Source organism: Tachyglossus aculeatus, chromosome 13 (assembly GCF_015852505.1).
Source record: "Tachyglossus aculeatus isolate mTacAcu1 chromosome 13, mTacAcu1.pri, whole genome shotgun sequence".
Classification (NCBI taxonomy): domain Eukaryota; kingdom Metazoa; phylum Chordata; class Mammalia; order Monotremata; family Tachyglossidae; genus Tachyglossus; species Tachyglossus aculeatus.
This window is the reverse complement of record NC_052078.1, coordinates 14375147-14393445: the sequence shown is the minus strand read 5'-3', so window position 1 is coordinate 14393445 and position 18299 is coordinate 14375147. Positions and strand designations below refer to the sequence as shown.

The 18299-nt window shown below is 45.3% G+C and overlaps 1 protein-coding gene across 2 annotated transcripts in view; it reads right to left on the bottom strand.

Moving 5' to 3' along the window:
* Positions 1 to 16098, bottom strand: part of CUL2 (cullin 2) — a 56994-nt gene extending 40896 nt beyond the window's left edge. Inside the window, exon 1 of one of the 2 annotated variants that reach the window (XM_038755873.1) lies at positions 16070 to 16098. The gene's annotated coding sequence lies outside the window, so the exon portion shown is untranslated. Of the gene's footprint in view, positions 1 to 15840; positions 15926 to 16069 lie in introns of those variants that run through there. The other variant, XM_038755874.1, reaches the window with a different exon arrangement.
* Positions 16099 to 18299: the final 2201 nt, after the last annotated feature.

Here is an 18299-nt window from a genome sequence, read left to right as displayed (position 1 = left end):
AATGATTACAAAGTAAAAATTTTAAGAATTGCAAGGAGAAACTTACAGCCAAGCCTCTTTTAATTGGAAGGCTCTGGTCTAGACCTTTGTATTTAGGCAGTTTAAGGAGTACCGTGAATCCAGCCCATTTACTTTAGCTCTTGGTTTGCAAGGTATTTCTTTTTATAAGCTGCCTAAATACAAATATTGAATTGTTATTATGTTTTATAGAAGGATGACAAGCAGTAAATTAAATAAATAGAAAATCGTAACAGAGAGTGCAGACTTGGAGATTCTGTTCACAATTAAAATATCATATGAATCAGAACCAGTTAAACAAACTACGATGCTTAACTAATAACTTCATTTTCTACTTTCAGGGAGCAACAACTGGGGCATTTGGGATTCCCAAGAAATGATCAACAATCATGCATTCAATGCTAATGGCCTAAGACTGCTGTGGGACTGGAAATTAATAAATCAGGTCTCACTTTTCATACTAATAAGCAGTGTGACTTAAAGCATATTGCTTAACCTTTGTGTCCCTCAATTTCCCAATCTGTACAGTAAGAATAATCATACAATCACATAATAATAAAAAATAACATGGAGGAGAGCTCCAGAGAGCTCTCATTTGATCAAGTACTGTGCCTCTGGGCAGGTGAATCACTAAGCCACACAGTACAGATGAGTGTCTACTCTTTCCTAAAGGTCTCCAAGGATGGAGACTCAACATTGTCCCTTGGCGACCTAGTCCAATGGTTCATCATCCCGATGGATGATGATCATCCCAGCTTTTTCTGATCCAGTTGAAATCTCTCCTGCTTTAAGACAACTTTCTCTTCCTCAGACCTCCATGAAAATGGAGAACATCTGATCAGGATCATCATAAAAACCACTCAAGTGCTTGAAGACCATTATGAAGACATTACTTGGTTTATCCTCTCTAGGTGACTCCTTAATTTCTTTGTCTTTTCCTTATATGACTTCTTTTCCACATATTTAATCTTCTTCTCATTTTTCTCATTCTTCTCTAGGATCTCCAATTTACCCTCTACCATTTTAAATTTGTCCAAACTACTAATCTCATGGCAATGGGCTCTGCCAACTTTACAACTTCCAGCCTGATAATAAGACAAAGTCAAACTATCATTAAACCATTAAGCAAAAGTTTTCAATCAATCAATGATATTTACTGAGCACTTACTAGGTGTAGAGCACCATACTAAGCACTTGGGAGAGTATAATGCAAAAGAATTAGCAGACACATTCACACCGCATTTCCCCTATTTCCTTCTAAAAGTTGGTCAGTCATAATTACTGAGTGCTTACTGTGTGCAGAGCACTGAACCAAGCACTTGGGAGAGTACAATAAAACAATATAACAGACACATTCCCTGCCCACTACGAGCTTACAGTCTAGAAGGGGATATAGACATTAACATTAATAATTAATTAATTAATTAAAAATTATAGGTAGGTACATAAGTACCGTTGGGGCTGAAGGCGGGGTGATAAAAAAAAGAGAGCAAGTCAGGGTGACACAGAAGGGAGTGGGAGAAGAAAGGAGGGTTTAAAGAGTGGGAGAAGAGGAAAGGAGGGCTTAAGGAGGCAGAGACCAATAAATGAAGCATCTGTCGGTCAGGCAATTTCAATTCAAGTGCTGGCTTTGCCACTGATAAGTGTGAGATCCTGGGCAAATCATTTAATTTTTCTGGGCTTCATTTTCTCCATCCATAAGATGAAGATAATACCTGCCTCTGTGATAAAGCAAATACAACCGAGTGGGAAAGTACTTTAAATTCTCAGAAATAAAAGAACTGTGTATATATTGGGTATCATAATGACCCTCATTATCCTCTTCCTTTTATTCACCATGATTTTACTAATCTTTCTACTTTCTACCTAAACAGATGTAAAACTGCTGAAATCTTTGTCTTCACAACTATCTTGTTTTTCCCTTGGCCTCTGCAATTTTGCACTTGGTCAGGTCTAGCACATAAATTTTAACATTTGCTTTTGCTCAGACATAATGCAGCTGAGTTCATCAAATCACTGCACTCACTTTATCATTGAGAAGTCTGTCCAAAACTGCTCTTTAAACTCTCAAATCTAAGTGAGTAAACTATTTAAAGATATTAAATAACTAATAACAACCTGATAAAGTTCTTGCAGAAGGCACTGTCCTAGTTCTGAATGCTTACAATCCAGGTCACAGGAACAATGCAGCTTCCATGCGGCGAGTGGTTAAATTCCCCAAGGTGTAAGATCTTTTTCTTTTAAAGTCATTGGGTGGCACACTTCCTTTCATATAGGAGGTGCACTTATTGGTATTTCTTTGAAAAGATTTTGAAAGCTGATGACTAGCCTACTGATAGCACTCAGTTCTCCCTTTACAGCAACACTGTACAACATACCAATACGTTTTTATTCATTCTGAGAAAAGCAAATGAATTTTCTGTCTTTCAACTGAAGTCAACAAATCCAAATGGAGAAACAAATCAGAATTATTTCCAGCAGAAAACAAAACCTGTTCAGATAAATAACTGCTACTCGGTTTATTGTAATACAACAGATTGGTTGAATAATTCCAATTGTAACATAAATGTGTAAAAAAAAAAAGGTAATGTTTTTCACTATTAATGTCAGTGCCGACTAAAACAGAAGCAACAACAAAAATATTTATGGAGCACTAGTTTGGGAAAACACTGAACACTAGAGCGCTACCTTATTTAGGCCAGCACAATTACACAAAAATATTCTCAACTCTTTTTTTAAGCACCCAAGCGGTAAAACATGCTCTAAAACAGTTTCTCAAATGCAGACACCATAGCTTCCCTGAGTCACAGACACGAAAGTACACACACACCATCAAATAGAAAAGAAAAAGTCACAGAGACTGAGTTAATATCAGAGATGGAGGGAAACCAGCTGACACAAGAGATAATAAGTATTTTAAAATACCATTACTGTTTCAAAGATCCCTGCTTGTTTTTATTTTACTACCTGAGTTTTAAAATGTAAGACCTCCACAATGTAATGGTGCTCCAAAGAGAATCAGAGCAAAAGTTTCTTGGTCCATTTGTCCAGCAATGTAAGGACCTTAAGATCAATTGTTCCCCCTAAAGTCCTCCTAAAAAATATAATATTTTTTCCTTACATTCCTGGACAAGAATACTAAGTAAGATGAGAGAACAAATGGAATATAAGGTGATTATACTCCTAGAAGAGATTATTATTATTCTTAATATGGTATTTGTTAAGCACTTACTACGTGCCAGGCACTGTACCATGTGCTGGAATGGATACAAGCGAATTGGGTTGGATACAGTCCCTGTCCCACGTGGGTCACAGTCTCAATTCCCATTTTACAGATGAGGTAACTGAGAAGTGAAGTAACTTGCCCAAAGTCACACTGCTGACAAGTGGCAGAACCGGGATGAGAACCCATGACCTTCTGATTTCCAGGCCCGTGCTGTATCCACTAGGCCATGCTGCTTCTTGAGAGGAGGCTAAACCGTAGCTAATACCCAGAGAATAGGAGGGAATTTCACATATTTTGCAAGAGTCCAGATCATTCACAGATTTCTAAGCATGGGCAGGGGACTAGCCCAGGACATATCTTTTGACAGGAATGAATGAACTGCATTTCATAAACTTCCCCCTTTTAGACTGTGAGCCCACTGTTGGGTAGGGACTGTCTCTATATGTTGCCAATTTGTACTTCCCAAGCGCTTAGTACAGTGCTCTGCACAGAGTAAGCGCTCAATAAATACGATTGATGATGATGATAAACACGGAGATTAGTTCTAGGAGCATGTCCTGTGGACACCTTTTTAGTTGGGCTCAAAATGAGTTGAGGAACCAGATGCATTGTGTATTTTGGGAGAAGAGCCTAGTTCCCTGAAAAAGTCCTTTGAGTGTGAGTGAGCCTGGAAAAAAGCAGCCTTTTACCACAGGCGCCTTCAAGAGTGTGAGTTTGGGGAAAATCCATTTGAATAGTCAGGTCGATGGTTTCAAACACACCTGGGAAGCACAAGAGAAGCAGCGTGGCTCAGTGGAAAGAGCACGGGCTTTGGAGTCAGAGGTCATGGGTTCGAATCCCGGCTCCACCACATGTCTGTTGTGTGACCTTGGGCAAGTCATTTAACTTCTCTGAGCCTCAGTTACCTCATCTGTAAAATGGGGATTAAGACTGTGAGCCCCACGTGGGGACAACTTAATCACCTTGTATCCCCCCAGCGCTTAGAACAGTGCTTTGAACATAGTAAGCGCTTAACAAATGCCATCATCATCATCATCATCATCTGGGTCACGTCTTTTCAGGGCAGTATTGGATGCAGGGAAAATCACGTCAGGGGATGGGGATGCAGTAGTTCTGATCCAGTTGGACATTGCTCCTCGAGGCCAACTGGGTCTGGGAGAGGGGCAGGTTCCACTTAAAGCCAAGGGCCTGGGGCGACCCCTTAATTCACCATCCCCTTGACAGGGCACTGACTAGGATGCAATGGGAAGCAGCGTGGCTCAGTGGAAAGAGCCCGGGCTTTGGAGTCAGAGGTCTTCGGTTCAAATCCCGGCTCCGCCACTTGTCAACTGTGTGACTCTGGGCAAGTCACTTCACTTCTCTGGGCCTCAGTTCCCTCATCTGTAAAATGGGGATTAAGACTGTGAGACCCCCGGGGGCCAACCTGATCACCTTGTAAACTCCCCAGCTCGCCCCCTCCTACCTCACCTCCCTTCTCTCCTTCTACTGCCCAGCCCGCACCCTCCGCTCCTCCACCACTAATCTCCTCACTGTACCTCGCTCTCGCCTGTCCCGCCATCGACCCCCGGCCCACGTCATCCCCCGGGCCTGGAATGCCCTCCCTCTGCCCATCCGCCAAGCTAGCTCTCTTCCTCCCTTCAAGGCCCTGCTGAGAGCTCACCTCCTCCAGGAGGCCTTCCCAGACTGAGCCCCTTCTTTCCTCTCCCCCTCGTCCCCTTCTCCATCCCCCCGTCTTACCTCCTTCCCTTCCCCACAGCACCTGTATATATGTATATATGGTTGTACATATTTATTACTCTATTTATTTATTTATTTATTTATTTTACTTGTACATTTCTATCCTACTTATTTTATTTTGTTGGTATGTTTGGTTCTGTTCTCTGTCTCCCCCTTTTAGACTGTGAGCCCACTGTTGGGTAGGGACTGTCTCTATGTGATGCCAATTTGTACTTCCCAAGCGCTTAGTACAGTGCTCTGCACATAGTAAGCGCTCAATAAATACGATTGATTGATTGATTGATTGCTTTGCACATAGTAAGCGCTTAATAAATGCCATCATTATAAAAGGAAGGTACCGTGCGTGGCCCTGGATGCGCCCGGGTCTGAGGGCTTGAGAAGCAGGGTGGCTTAATGGAAAGAGCACGGGCAGAGGAGTCAGAGGACGTGGGTTCTAATCCCGGCTCCGCCACCTGTCTGCTGCGGAACCTTGGGCAAGCCACTTAAGTCCTCTGTGCCTCAGATACCTCATCTGTAAGATGGGGATTAATAATGATAATAATAATGATGGTATTTGTTAAGTGCTTACTTTATGCCAAGCACTGTTCTAAGCGCTGGAGCAGTTACAAGGTTATCAGGTTGTCTCACGCGGGGCTCACGGTCTTAATCGCCGTTACTACTATTATGGTATTTGTTAAGCACTTGGTACCTGCCAAGCACTGTTCTAAGCGCTAGGGTAGATACAAGGTAATTAGATTGTCCCACGAGGGGCTCACAGACTGGCTTACTGGAAAGAGCCCGGGCTTGGGAATCACAAGTCGTGGGTTCTAATCCCTGCTCTGCCACTTGTCTGCCGTGGAAGCTTGTGCTAGCCACTTAATTCCTCCGTGCCTCAGTTACCGCATCTGTAAAATGGGGATTAATTAATAATAATAATGATGGTATTTGTTAAGTGCTTACTTTATGCCAAGCACTGTTCTAAGCGCTGGAGTAGTTACAAGGTTATCAGGTTGTCTCACAGTCTTAATCGCCATTACTACTATTATGGTATTTGTTAAGCACTTGGAACCTGCCAAGCACTGTTCTAAGCGCTAGGGTAGATACAAGGTAATTAGATTGTCCCACGTGGGGCTCACAGTCTGGTTTACTGGAAAGAGCCCGGGCTTGGGAATCAGAAGTTGTGGGTTCTAATCCCGGCTCCGCCACTTGTCTGCCGTGGAACCTTGTGCAAGCCACTTAATTCCTCCATGCCTCAGTTACCGCATCTGTAAAATGGGGATTAATTAATAATAATAATGATGGTATTTGTTAAGTGCTTACTTTATGCCAAGCACTGTTCTAAGCGCTGGAGTAGTTACAAGGTTATCAGGTTGTCTCACAGTCTTAATCGCCATTACTACTATTATGGTATTTGTTAAGCACTTGGAACCTGCCAAGCACTGTTCTAAGCGCTAGGGTAGATACAAGGTAATTAGATTGTCCCACATGGGGCTCACAGTCTGGCTTACTGGAAAGAGCCCGGGCTTGGGAATCAGAAGCCGTGGGTTCTAATCCCGGCTCCGCCACTTGTCTGCCGTGGTACCTTGTGCAAGCCGCTTAACTCCTCCGTGCCTCAGTTACCGCATCTGTAAGATGGGGATTAATAATAATGATAATGGTAATCATAATGATGGTACTTGTTAAGAGCATACTATATGCCAAGCACTGTTCCGAGCACTGGGTTAGACACAAGGTTATCAGGTTGTCTCACGTGGGGCTCACAGCCTTCATCCCCCTTATTATTATTATGGTATTTATTAAGCGCTTGGTACTTTCATTCATTCACTCAGTCGTATTTATTGAGCGCTTACTGCATGCAGAGCACTGTACTAAGCACTTGGGAAGTACAAATTGGCAACATATAGAGACGGTCCCTACCCAACAACGGGCTCACAGTCTAGAAGGGAGAGACAGACAAAAAAAAACAAATCAAGTAGACAGGCATCAATACCATCAGAATAAATAAAATTATTTACATCATTAAATATACACATCATTAATAAAATCAGATCGGGCGAAGTACCGTTCTAAGTGCTGGGGCACATGCAAGGTAATTAGATTGTCCTACGTGGGGCTCACAGTCTGGCTTGTGCAAAGAGCCTGGGCTTGGGAGTCAGAGGTTGTGGGTTCTAGTCTCGACTCCGCCACTTGTTAGCTGTGTGGCTTTGGGCTCGTCACTTAACTTCTCTGTTAATAATAACTTAACATTACTGTTTAATAATAATAACAATAACACGAGTGGTTGCTGGTGTTGTCTGGGCATTGTGGGTGTGTATGTGTGTGTCCGTTGGGGAGGGCCAGTTGGTTGAGAACTATTCAATAGTTGAGAACTATTCAACTAGAGAAGCAGCGTGGCTCAGTGGAAAGAGCCCGGGCTTTGGGGTCAGAGGTCATGGGTTCAAATCCCAGCTCTGCCAATTATCAGCTGTGTGACTTTGAGCAAGTCACTTCACTTCTCTGGGCCTCAGTTCCCTCATCTGTAAAATGGGGATTAAGACTGCTGTGAGCCCCCCGTGGGACAACCTGATCACTTTTTAACCTCCCCAGAGCTTAGAACAGTGCTTTGCACATAGTAAATGCTTAATAAATGCAATTATTATTATTCCGATGAGGAATAGCAGCATGGCTCGGTGGAAAGAGCCCGGGCTTGGGAGTCAGAGGTCAAGGGTTCTAATCCCGGCTCCGCCGCTTGTCAGCTGTGTGACTCTGGGCAAGTCACTTAGCTTCTTTGGGCCTCAGTGACCTCATCTGTAAAATGGGGGTGAAGACTGTGAGCCCCAAGTGGGACAACCTGATCACCTTGTATCCACCTCAGTGCTTAGAAAAGGGTTTCACACATAATAAGCTCTTAACAAATGCCATTTAAAAAAAAAAAAAGTGGGGGGAGGGAGGAAAAGGGTCCATCCAGGCTTTGAGGGGGAGAAGGGAAGCCCACCTCGGGGGCCTAGAGGCGAAAGGTTGGGCCGGGCTGTGGTTCGCCTCCCTCGGCCCCTGGTCCTGCCCCTGCCCCTGGCCCCACACAACGGGAGGTCATGGGGGAAGAGGGTGGACGGGGGACGGGGTAAATTCCTCCCCAAGGCAGCTGGGTGACTCTTTCCCGGCTGAGAAAACAAAAGTGAAAATATCTGGGACGCGTGGTCGAGGGGAGGCCAACTCCTCCTCTCAATCGGCCTTTTCTTCCTCCCTCTCGGGCCTGCCATACTCGCCCCACACGTACAGACGGACAGACAGACAGACACCCTCCATGGGGGCAGCAGCAGACCCCTGCCCTCCCCCCCGAGGGGCCCACAGGCGGTGGGGCGACGGCCTGGGGGGGGTTACCAGCTGCCAATTTGGCCTTTTTTTGTTGCTGAGCAGCAGCAGGGCAGCTCCGCCAATTGTCAGCTGTGTGACTTTGGGCAAGTCACTTAACTTCTCTGTGCCTCAGTTACCTCTTCTGCAAAATGGGGCTTGAGACTGTGAGCCCCCCGTGGGACAACCTGATCACCTTGTAACCTCCCCAGCGCTTAGAACAGTGCTTTGCACATAGTAAGCGCTTAATAAATGCCATTATTATTATTATTATTATTATTATTGTTAGTGGAGAGCTCGGGCTTGGGAGTCAGGAGGTCATGGGCTCTATTTCGGGCTTGGCCACTTGTCTGCTGGGTGACCTTGGGTGAGTCACTTCACTTCTTTGGGTCTCAGTTCCCTCCTCTGTAAAATGGGGATGGAGACTGTGAGCCCCACGTGGGCCAGGGGCTGTGCCCAACCCGGTTTGCTTGGCTCAGTCCCGGCGCTTAAGACGGTGCCTGGCACAGAGTGAAGCGCTTAACAAATGCGATTATTATTACTATTATAGATATATACACACGTACAGCGAGAAGCAGCGTGGCTCAGTGGAAAGAGCCCGGGCTTTGGAGTCAGAGGTCGTGGGATCAAACCCCGGCTCCGCCACTTGTCAGCTGTGTGACTTTGGGCCAGGCCTCAATGACCTCATCTGGAAAATGGGGATGAAGACTGGAAGCCCCCCGTGGGGCAACCAGATCACCTTGTAACCTCCCCAGCGCTTAGAACAGTGCTTTGCACATAGTAAGCGCTTAATAAATACCACTATTATTATTATAATACACATGCACATAGACACACATGCACACACACACATGTACATACAGTCAGGCACACACATGTACAGACGGGCACACACACACGTACATATGGACATACAGTGCTTTGCACATAGTAAGCACTTAATAAATGCCATCATTATTATACAAGCAGACACACACGTACATACAGACATACAGTGCTTTGCATATAGTAAGCACTTAATAAATGCCATCATTACTACACAGTGGCTCAGTGGAAGGTGCACGGGCTTTGGAGTAAGAGATCATGAGTTCAAATCCCGGCTCCGCCAATTGTCAGCTGTGTGACTTTGGGCAAGTCCCTTCACTTCTCTGGGCCTCAGTTCCCTCATCTGCAAAAATGGGGATGAGGACTGTGGGCCCCCCGTGGGACAACCTGGTCACCTTGTAACCTCCCCAGCACTTAGAACAGTGCTTTACACATAGTAAGTGCTTAATGCCATTCTTATTATTATTATTATTATTATTATTATCATTACATACATACAGACACACAGTGCTTTGCACATAATAATCGCTGAATAAATGCCAACATTATTATACAGGCAGACACACACACGTACATACAGACACAGACACACACACATACATACACACACACGTACATAGACACAGACACACACACACACATACATAGACACAGACATACACATACATACATACAGACATACATACCTACACATATATACAGACATACATACCTGTGTATATATATATGTATATTCATTCATTCAATCGCATTTATTGAGCGCTTACTCTGCGCAGAGTACTGTACTAAGCACTTGGGAAGTACAAGTTGGCAACATATAGAGACGGTTCCTACCCAACAGTGGGCTCACAGTCTAGAAGGGGGAGACAGACAACAAAACAAAACATATTAACAAAATAAAATAATGAGAATATGTACAAATAAAATAAATAAATAGTAATAAACACGTACAAACATATATACATATACACAGGTGCTGTGGGGAGGGGAAGGAGGTAAGGCAGGGGGGATGGGGAGGGGGAGGAGGGATAAGTTTGTACGCATTTATTACTCTATTTTATTTTATTTGTACATATTCACTCCATTTATTTTACTTTATTACTATGTTTTGTGTCGTTGTCTGTCACCCCCTTCTAGACTGTGAGCCCGCTGCTGGGTAGGGGACCGTCTCTAGATGTTGCCGACTTGTCCTTCCCAAGCGCTTAGGCCAGGGCTCTGCACACAGTAGGCGCTCAATAAATACGACTGAATGAAGAAATGATACGGACACACACACACACACACACACACGAATGAAGGAATGAATACGGACACACACACACACACGAATGAAGGAATGAATACGGGGACACACACACACACACACACACACACACACGAATGAAGGGATGAATACGGACACACACACACAAGAATGAAGGAATTCATTCATTCATTCAATCAATCACATTTATTGAACGCTTACTGTGTGCAGAGCACTGTACTCAGCGCTTGGGAGGTACAAGTTGGCAACATATAGAGACGGTCCCTACCCAACAGTGGGCTCACAGTCTAGATGGGGGAGACAGAGAACAGAACAAAACGTATTAACAAAATAAAATAAATAGAATACATATGTAAAAGCAAAATAAATAGAGTAATAAATACGTACAAACATATATACATATATACAGGTGCTGTGGGGAAGGGAAGGAGGTAAGGTGGTGGGGGTGGAGAGGGGGAAGAGGGGGAGAGGAAAAGGGGGCTCAGTCTGGGAAGGCCTCCAAGTCGGCAACATGTAGAGACGGTCCCTACCCAACAGTGGGCTCACAGTCTAGAAGGGGGAGACAGAGAACAAAATAAAACATATTAACAAAATAAAATAAAGAGAATAGATATGTACAAGTAAAATAAATAGAGTAGTAAATGCGTACAAACATATACATATATACTGGTGCTGTGGGGAAGGGAAGGAGGTAAGGTGGGGGGGGTGGAGAGGGGGAGGAGGGGGCTCAGTCTGGGAAGGCCTCCAAGTCAATCAATCAATCGTATTTATTGAGCGCTTAACGTGTGCAGAGCACTGTACTAAGCGCTTGGGAAGTCCAAGTCGGCAACATCTAGAGACGGTCCCTACCCAACAGTGGGCTCACAGTCTAGAACGGGGAGACAGACAACAAAACAAAACACATTAACAAAATAAAATAAAGAGAACAGATATGTACAAGTAAAACAAATAGAGTAATAAATACGTACAAACATATATACATATATACTGGTGCTGTGGGGAAGGGAAGGAGGTAAGGTGGAGAGGGGGAGGAGGGGGCTCAGTCTGGGAAGGCCTCCAAGTCGGCAACATGTAGAGACGGTCCCTACCCAACAGTGGGCTCACAGTCTAGAAGGGGGTGACAGAGAACAAAACCAAACATAGTAACAAAATAAAGAGAATATGTACAAATAAAATAGAGTAATAAATACGTACAAACATATATACATATGTACTGGTGCTGTGGGGAAGGGAAGGAGGTAAGGTGTGGGGGGGGAGAAGAGGGGGCTCAGTCTGGGAAGGCCTCCAAGTCGGCAACATGTCGAGACGGTCCCTACCCAACAGTGGGCTCACAGTCTAGAAGGGGGAGACAGACAACAAAACCAAACATACTAACCAAATAAAATAAATAGAATAGATATGTACAAGTAAAATAAATAGAGTAATAAATCCGCACAATCTGTGGGGAAGGGAAGGAAGTAAGGTGGGAGGCGGTGGAGAGGGCGAGTAGGGGGCTCATTCTGGGAAGGCCTCCAAGTCGGCAACATGTAGAGACGGTCCCTACCCAACAGTGGGCTCGCAGTCTAGAAGGGGGAGACAGACAAGAAAACAAAACATATTAACAAAATAAACAGAAATATGTACAAGTAAAATAAATAGAGTAATAAATCCGTACAAACATATATACTAGTGCTGTGGGGAAGGGAAGGAGGTAAGGTGGGGGGGTGGAGGGGGCTCAGTCTGGGAAGGCCTCCAAGTCGGCAACATGTAGAGACGGTCCCTACCCAACAGTGGGCTCGCAGTCTAGAAGGGAGAGACAGAGGACAAAACCAAACATATTAACGAAATAAAGAGTATATGTACAAGTAAAATAGAGCAATAAATACGTACAAACATATATACAGGAGGTAAGGCAGGGGGGTGCTCAGTCTGGGAAGGCCTCCAAGTCGGCAACATGTAGAGACGGTCCCTACCCAACAGTGGGCTCACAGTCTAGGAGGGGGAGACAGAGAACAAAACCAAACATATTAACAAAATAAAGAGAATATGTACAAATAAAATAGAGTAATAAATCCGTACAAACATATATACATATATACTAGTGCTGTGGGGAAGGGAAGGAGGTAAGGTGGAGAGGGGGAGGAGGGGGCTCAGTCTGGGAAGGCCTCCAAGTCGGCAACATGTAGAGACGGTCCCTACCCAACAGTGGGCTCGCAGTCTAGAAGGGGGAGACAGAGGACAAAACCAAACATATTAACGAAATAAAGAGTATATGTACAAGTAAAATAGAGCAATAAATACGTACAAACATATATACAGGAGGTAAGGCGGGGGGGTGCTCAGTCTGGGAAGGCCTCCAAGTCGGCAACATGTAGAGACGGTCCCTACCCAACAGTGGGCTCACAGTCTAGGAGGGGGAGATAGAGAACAAAACCAAACATACTAACAAAATAAAATATAGAGAATAGATATGTTCAAGTAAAATAAATAGAGTAATAAATCCATACAAACATATATACAGGAGGTAAGGGGGGGGGGGGGGGCTCAGTCCGGGAAGGCCTCCAAGTCGGCAACATGTAGAGACGGTCCCTACCCAACAGTGGGCTCACAGTCTAGGAGGGGGAGATAGAGAACAAAACCAAACATACTAACAAAATAAAATATAGAGAATAGATATGTTCAAGTAAAATAAATAGAGTAATAAATCCGTACAAACATATATACAGGAGGTAAGGGGCGGGGGGGGGGGCTCAGTCCGGGAAGGCCTCCAAGTCGGCAACATGTAGAGACGGTCCCTACCCAACAGTGGGCTCACAGTCTAGGAGGGGGAGATAGAGAACAAAACCAAACATACTAACAAAATAAAATATAGAGAATAGATATGTTCAAGTAAAATAAATAGAGTAATAAATCCATACAAACATATATACAGGAGGTGGGGGGGGGGGGGGGGGGGGGCGCTCAGTCCGGGAAGGCCTCCAAGTCGGCAACATGTAGAGACGGTCCCTACCCAACAGTGGGCTCACAGTCTAGGAGGGGGAGATAGAGAACAAAACCAAACATACTAACAAAATAAAATATAGAGAATAGATATGTTCAAGTAAAATAAATAGAGTGATAAATCCGTACAAACATATATACATATATACTAGTGCTGTGGGGAAGGGAAGGAGGTAAGGTGGGGGGGTGGAGAGGGGGAGGAGGGGGCTCAGTCTGGGAAGGCCTCCAAGTCGGCAACATGTAGACACGGTCCCTACCCAACAGTGGGCTCACAGTCTAGGAGGGGGAGACAGACAACCAAACCAAACATATTAACAAAATAAAATAAAGAGGATAAATATGTACAAGTAAAATAAATAAAGTAATAAATCCGTACAAACACATATACATATATACCGGCGCTGTGGGGAAGGGAAGGAGGTGAGGTGGAGAGGGGGACAGGCAGGCCGGGGCTCAGTCTGGGAAGGCCTCCAAGTCGGCAACATGTAGAGACGGTCCCTACCCAACAGTGGGCTCACAGTCTAGGAGGGGGAGACAGACAACCAAACCAAACATATTAACAAAATAAAATAAAGAGGATAAATATGTACAAGTAAAGTAAATAAAGTAATAAATCCGTACAAACATATATACATATATACTGGTGCTGTGGGGAAGGGAAGGAGGTAAGGTGGAGAGGGGGAGAGGCAGGCCGGGGCTCAGTCTGGGAAGGCCTCCAAGTCGGCAACATGTAGACACGGTCCCTACCCAACAGTGGGCTCACAGTCTAGAAGGGGGAGATAGAGAACCAAACCAAACATATTAACAAAATAAAATAAAGAGAATAAATACGTACAAGTAAAATAAAGTAATAAATCCGTACAAACATATATACATATATACCGGTGCTGTGGGGAAGGGAAGGAGGAAAGGTGGAGAGGGGGAGAGGCAGGCCGGGGCTCAGTCTGGGAAGGCCTCCAAGTCGGCAACATGTAGACACGGTCCCCACCCAACAGTGGGCTTGCAGTCTAGGAGGGGGAGACAGACAACCAAACCAAACATATTAACAAAATAAAATAAAGAGAATATGTACAAGTAAAATAAAGTAATAAATCCGTACAAACACATATACATATATACCAGTGCTGTGGGGAAGGGAAGGAGGTGAGGTGGAGAGGGGGACAGGCAGGCCGGGGCTCAGTCTGGGAAGGCCTCCAAGTCGGCAACATGTAGAGACGGTCCCTACCCAACAGTGGGCTCGCAGTCTAGAAGGGGGAGACAGAGAACCAAACAAAACATATTAACAAAATAAAATAAAGAGAATAAATATGTACAAGTAAAATAAATAGAGTAATAAATCCGTACAAACATACATACATATATACTAGTGCTGTGGGGAAGGGAAGGAGGTAAGGTGGAGAGGGGGAGAGGCAGGCCGGGGCTCAGTCTGGGAAGGCCTCCAAGTCGGCAACATGTAGACACGGTCCCTACCCAACAGTGGGCTCACAGTCTAGAAGGGGGAGATAGAGAACCAAACCAAACATATTAACAAAATAAAATAAAGAGAATAAATACGTACAAGTAAAATAAAGTAATAAATCCGTACAAACATATATACATATATACCGGTGCTGTGGGGAAGGGAAGGAGGAAAGGTGGAGAGGGGGAGAGGCAGGCCGGGGCTCAGTCTGGGAAGGCCTCCAAGTCGGCAACATGTAGACACGGTCCCTACCCAACAGTGGGCTCACAGTCTAGGAGGGGGAGACAGACAACAAAACAAAACATATTAACAAAATAAAATAAAGAGAATATGTACAAGTAAAATAAAGTAATAAATCCGTACAAACACATATACATATATACCAGTGCTGTGGGGAAGGGAAGGAGGTAAGGTGGAGAGGGGGAGAGGCAGGCCGGGGCTCAGTCTGGGAAGGCCTCCAAGTCGGCAACATGTAGAGACGGTCCCTACCCAACAGTGGGCTCACAGTCTAGGAGGGGGAGACAGACAACCAAACCAAACATATTAACAAAATAAAATAAAGAGAATAAATATGTACAAGTAAAATAAATAAAGTAATAAATCCGTACAAACATATATACATATATACCGGTGCTGTGGGGAAGGGAAGGAGGTAAGGTGGTGGGGGTGGAGGAAGGGGCTCAGTCTGGGAAGGCCTCCACCAAACCAAACATATTAACAAAATAAAATAAAGAGAATAAATATGTACAAGTAAAATAAATAGAGTAATAAATCCGTACAAACATACATACATATATACTAGTGTTGTGGGGAAGGGAAGGAGGTAAGGTGGAGAGGGGGAGAGGCAGGCCGGGGCTCAGTCTGGGAAGGCCTCCAAGTCGGCAACATGTCGAGACGGTCCCTCCCCAACAGTGGGCTCGCAGTCTAGAAGGGGGAGACGGACAACCAAACATACTCAGCCCATAAAATAGAGTAATAAATAGGCACACACACACACACATATATATAGATATATAGAGTTACCGGGCGTTGGGGGCCTAAGGGAGGGCAGGGCGGCGGCGGTGGCGTTGGGGGCTGTCAGCTGGAGGCGGGCGGGTGAGCGGGCGGGCGGGCGGCCCTCCTCGGCGCGGCCAGGAGCGGCCTCCGGCGGCGGCCCTCGGCGCCCTTCCCTCGGCAGGCTTCCTTCCGCTGCCCTCCGCACGCCTGCAGTCCCCTCCCGGTCCGGAGGCCCGCGCAGGCCCCCGACACTCACCCGCCTGCGGCTTGCAGGAGCAGGAGCAGAGGCCTTGGGGCTGTCCGCCGCCGAGCACGGCCGGCCGGCGGGGCTGCAGCTCGCCTGGCCCTCCTCTCGGCCTCCCCCCCCGCCCCTTCCTTCGGTACGCCGGTCGACCCCCCCCCCAAGCCGCTACAATGGTAGGGTCCGCAACTACGGCGAGCCGCGAGGGTCCAACTGGGCCAACCGCGCCCCACAGGGAGTCGGCCGCGGGATAAGCCCTGAATGAACGGGAGGGGCGGAGCCAAGGGCCGCGCGGAAACGGCCCGGGAGCCCAGGCGCCCTCCTCCGTCAGTCATTCATTCATTCATCCATCCAATCCGATTTATTGAGCGCTTACTGTGTGCGGAGCACTGCACTAAGCGCTTGGGTAACCCAAGTTTTTTTAGATCATTTATTAATCAATCAATCAATCGTATTTATTGAGCGCTTACTGTGTGCAGAGCACTGGACTAAGCGCTTGGGAAGTCCAAGTTGGCAACATAGAGAGACGGTCAATCAGTCAATCAATTGATTGTATTTATTGAGCGCTTACTGTGTGCGGAGCACTGGACGAAGCACTTGGGAAGTACAAGTTTGTTTTTTTTAGATCATTTATTAATCAATCAATCGTATTTATTGAGCGCTTACTGTGTGCACAGCACTGGACTAAGCGCTTTGGGAAGTCCAAGTTGGCAACATAGAGAGACGGTCAATCAGTCAATCAATTGATTGTATTTATTGAGCGCTTACTGTGTGCGGAGCACTGGACGAAGCACTTGGGAAGTACAAGTTTGTTTTTTTTATAGCATTTATTAATCAATCAATCGTATTTATTGAGCGCTTACTGTGTGCACAGCACTGGACTAAGCGCTTTGGGAAGTCCAAGTTGGCAACATAGAGAGACGGTCAATCAGTCAATCAATTGATTGTATTTATTGAGCGCTTACTGTGTGCGGAGCACTGGACTACAATTGGGAAGTACAAGTTTGTTTTTTTTATAGCATTTATTAAATCAATCAATCGTATTTATCGAGCGCTTACTGTGTGCAGAGCACTGGACTAAGTGCTTGGGAAGTCCAAGTTGGCAACATATAGAGGCAGTCCCTACCCAACTGGACTCTCAGTCTAAAAGGAGGAGACAGAGAACAAAACCAAACATACTAACAAAATAAAATAAATAGAACAGATATGTACAAGTAAAGCAAATAGAGTAATAAATATGTACAAACATATATACATATATATACGTGTGCTGTGGGGAAGGGAAGGAGGTAAGATGAGGGGGATGCAGAGGGGGACGAGGGGGAGAGGAAGGAAGGGGCTCAGTCTGGGAAGGCCTCCTGGAGGAGGTGAGCTCTTAGTAGGGCCTTGAAGGGCCTTGAAGTAGGGCCTCCTCATTCATTCATTCATTCATTCATTCATCCAATCAACCAATCGTATTTATTGAGCGCTTACTGTGTGGGAAGCACTGGACTAAGCGCTTGGGAAGCCCAAGTTGGCAACATATAGAGACGATCAATCAATCAATCAATCGTACTTATTGAGCGCTTACTGTATGCGGAGCACTGGACTAAGCGCTTGGGAAGTCCAAGTTTGCAACATACAGAGACGGTCAATCAGTCAATCAATCAATCGTATTTTTTGAGCTCTTACTGTGTGCAGAACCTGGACTAAGCGCTTGGGAAGTCCAAGTTGGCAACATCTAGAGACGGTCCCTACCCAACAGTGGGCTCACAGTCTAGAAGGGGGAGACAGAGAACGGAACAAAACATATTAACAAAATAAAATGAATAGAATAAATATGTACAAGTAAAATAAACAAATAGAGTAATAAATACGTGCAAACATATATACATATATACAGGTGCTGTGGGGAAGGGAAGGAGGTAAGGCGGGGGGGGATGGAGAGGGGGAAGAGGGGGGAGAGGAAGGAGGGGGCTCAGTCTGGGAAGGCCTCCTGGAGGAGGTGAGCTCTCAGTAGGGCCTTGAAGGGCATTCATTCATTCATTCAATCAATCAATCAATCCATCATATTTATTGAGCGCTTACTGTGTGCAGAGCACTGTACTAAGCACTTGGGAAGTACAAGTCAGCAACATATAGAGATGGTCCCTACCCAACAGTGGGCTCACAGTCTAGAAAGGGGAGACAGAGAACAAAACAAAACATATTAACAAAATAAAATAAATAGATATGTACAAGTAAAATAAATAATTCATTCAATCGT